Source organism: Sciurus carolinensis, chromosome 12 (assembly GCF_902686445.1).
Source record: "Sciurus carolinensis chromosome 12, mSciCar1.2, whole genome shotgun sequence".
NCBI lineage: Eukaryota > Metazoa > Chordata > Mammalia > Rodentia > Sciuridae > Sciurus > Sciurus carolinensis.
This window is the reverse complement of record NC_062224.1, coordinates 31,841,415-31,845,311: the sequence shown is the minus strand read 5'-3', so window position 1 is coordinate 31,845,311 and position 3,897 is coordinate 31,841,415. Positions and strand designations below refer to the sequence as shown.

Here is a 3,897-nt window from a genome sequence, read left to right as displayed (position 1 = left end):
TTTTTTGTGGTGCTGGGGATTGAACCCACGGTCTTGTGCTTGCAAGGCAAGTACTCTACCAACTGAGCTATATCCCCAGCCCATCATTACATTTTTATGACTCCAATTAAATTAAGCTAAAAAATGAGTCATTCCTCAAGTTGATGAGCACACCAGTGGTTCCAGCAGACTGAAGCTGCAGCCCAGCCCACCCCTCAGCCCAACTCCGAGGCCAGACATCCTGCCCAGCTTCGCCTTGTCTGCATGCCTGACTTTGAAGGTTCTGGTTTCCAAACATTGAATCTAGATCTCAAAAGGTCAACTGTAGAACAGCTGAGGTTTGGGGATGTCTGGTAGGGACAGGTGGCATGACCAGACCTTGTGCCTGGAGAGCTCTGAGCACACACTCACCTCCGAGGTGCTGGTGTTGGAGGCTCCCACACAGACAGGCCTGCCCAGGGAATACCTGTGATGGAACTGCTTTATGATAAGTGCGTAGCTTCACTCAGGCTATTTTCCTGATTTGTAAGTGTCCTTCATGTCTGGCGTCCAGGACTGGTCCTGGGGGCCTCACCCTTGACTCGCCTGTGAGGCCCCTCGTCATTGACAAGGAAAACAGCCACCTTTCCTTTTGTTGTACTGCACAGTTGTCCCTCTGTATTCATGGGAGAGTGGTTCCAACCCCCACATCCCACATACATACACCAACATCTGCTGGATTTCAACTCCCTTATATACAGTTGTGTTACATGTTTATATGACTTACTGTATATCCTCCTATATACTTTCAATCATTTTTACATTACTTATAAAATCCCACAAAATATATTGTTCAATATTGTTTAGGAACTGTGTCAAGAGAAAAAAGTGTGTACATGTTCAATAAATATTCCATTTTGCTCCAGATGTCTTCAAATTCATCATTGATTGAATCCGTAGCTATGTAACCCACAGGCATCCAAGACTGACTATACCTCAAACATCATATAGTATTCTAATTATGAGATTAAATGTTATAACATTCTTCATAAATACAAAATTTAAATAACCTCAAGTTACTATATCACATTTCTTACTTTATTATCCCAAATCATACAACAATTCAATCAATTGAGCAAATGACAATTAAAAATGTTATTAGTACATGGCTAACTCTGTGCTTGATGCTTTGGATATGATACCATATATTCAATTGATGTTAATGTCCAACACTCAAAGTTAAAGACTAAATAAACTGTCCTTTAGTGAAATGTTACTATAATGTGGGAGGCAGATATTAATTACTAATGACACAACTGTCAAATTACACTTATAACATGAGTCAATGAAAAATGCTGTGTCAATTACAGCATAGATTAAACAAGGTCAGAAAGGTCAAAAAATTTACTGAAATAATATGAAGTTAAATTAAGACTTCATAGATGAAGAAGAGCTACTTTGGAAAAGAGGAGCAGGAAGACATTCTACTGAGAGGGAAAAACAACCATAAAGATCTGTTGAGAGGATGGATGAGAGTGGGTGTCAGGGATTAAAGTCAGTGTACCTGCAACCAAGAGCTGCAGAAAATGTGTGGAGTCAAGAATAAGAGAGAGTACAGTAGGCAGGGACCCAGTGAGGACTCAGTGCTTGAGTCTTAGAAGCAGAGGAATCATATGATGAGACTGAGATTAGAAAAAAAAATGACATAAATGGTTCCATTTAAGCAGAGAGAACAAACTAGAGAGGAGGCCAGTGTCACAACTCAGCAGCATGAAGCTGTTGAAAAGTTGTGGGAAAGGTGTTGATGGTTCTGGAAGGGATAAAGAAAATACTGGCCTTTTGGGAATTTCAGAAAGGAAAAGTTCTTAAAACGTGCTTATTTGATATAGGATGTGAGAGGGAAAGGATAGGAAAACTAACTTTTAAGCTTTCAATTGTTTGGATTGTTGAATATGTTATTCAATGACACAAGGATGTTGAAATGATCATAATAATTTGGGGAAAAAGAGAAAACAATCCTCCAATTTTTTTAATATTTTAGGATGTTTATTATTTAGTAAGAGTAATATGCACAAATTAGCAATAACTTGTTACTGCTACAGGTCACAATTAATTCACAGCAACATACACTAGCTCCAATCTGCCACAGATAACACAGCATGACTAAGTCTCTTCAACAGATGATTTTATTACCAAACTTATATTCTGTCTTTTATAATTGTTTTTTGGTACAGATTGAGGATGATTTATTCAAAATGATTGGGACCAGGTGGGGCACCGTGGTGCATGCCTGTAACCCCAGTGGTCCGGGAGGCTGATGCAGGAAAATTGCAAGTTCAAAGCTAGCTCCAGAAACTTAGTGAGGCCCTTAAGCAACTTAGCAAGACCCTGTCTCAAAATAAAATTCAAAAAGGGCTGGGAATGTGACTCAATGGTTAAACACTTCTGCTTCAGTTCCCAGGACAAAAAAAAAAAAAAAAATGCTTGTGACCAGAAAGACATTGAATTGTCTCAGATTAAGAAATATCTGCATAGATTACCAATTGAATATCCCTAACCCAAAAGTGTGAAATCCAAAGTACTTCAAACTCCAAAACTCTGTGAATGTCATGGTGGTACTCAAAGTTTCAGATTTTAGAGCATTTTAAATTTTTAAATTAGGGATGCTCAACCTGTACACTTACTGTTTGGAGTAGAAATACCCATGAAAAACCTTTAGGGAATGGAAGTGAACACCTTCTCCTGGAGGAAAGTCAGCTTTTCTAAGTGAGTTTGTTTCAGTGGTGGGAACCATGATAATTCTACCACATGGTACCCAAGACGAACCAGTTGCCACATCTTCATATTGTGCAGTCCAAGCAGATATATAGAATCATAGCAACATTGGTTCTTGTCAGTCAACTGAATAGCCAGCTTCACTGGTGGGGCCTGCACGTGGGCTGAAGGACACAGGCCAGTCATGTCCACAGTTCCCAATATATCTGTCATATTGCAAAGGGAGTCCCCCAATGACTTTTTCTCTGTCTTCATGGGCTGCTGCAAAGTCTCTGACTCAATTTGACGCTGGAAATGACCTCTTGCTTTCTCTTTCAGCAAAGGGAAAAAATCATCTGTAAGGCTGACTCCTATATGCTTAAGCCTTAATTTGGCTGCATCTTCAGTTGGTATGACTTCTCTATTAAATGGTAATGGCTTCATGTTAACATCAAGCTGGACCTCCAAGTCAGAAGACAAGGTATGGGGCAAAATCACACAGTGCTTAATGTACTGGGGGCCACCCAACATGTTCTCAAGTAAAAAGAGAACATCTAGGAATTCAGGCTTTGAGCTCATATCATTCCTTGCTAAATTCCAAAACTTTGCATATGTCTCTTGCTGAAGGTAAGAACTAAGATGACTACCTGTATAATCTGGACACTCAAGTACCATCAAGAGTATACTGTTTCTTAATGAGCTCAAACTTACTTCTCACCTGAGCTAACCTGACAAACTCTGGACTCAAAGCAAAATCAATCATCTCTATTGGAAAATACTCGGAAAAAGCCAGGCTCAGCAGACAGGTGAGCAGATGTTCTGGGTATTGGTTGAATTCAGGTATCTTTCTGTGAATTTCATTTATCAGCCTGGAATAAAATTCTTCTGTGTTGGGTGGCTAATAATTCAGAGTTCCAAATGACCACAGAATTTTGGCAACATCTTTACTTTGACAGTGTGCTACCCTAGGAGGCAAAGAAGCAGCCACTGCATTCATTACTTGTTCATCCTGAATGTGTAAACTGATCAGGCAAGAGTTAGGTGTATGACACCCTGCACCCCAAGGGATGGAATTCATTGAGGAGTAATCTCTCCAAAGTATTTCATAAAGTTTATGTGATCCATGTGAGTGAATCTGAACATTTTAAGAATATGCACTAAGGCATGACTACTCAGATGCTTCAT

At 39.6% G+C, this 3,897-nt stretch overlaps 1 pseudogene; it reads right to left on the bottom strand.

The window, feature by feature from the left end:
• Window positions 1-2,673: 2,673 nt before the first annotated feature.
• On the bottom strand, window positions 2,674-3,897 carry LOC124961189 (FAST kinase domain-containing protein 5, mitochondrial-like; annotated as a pseudogene).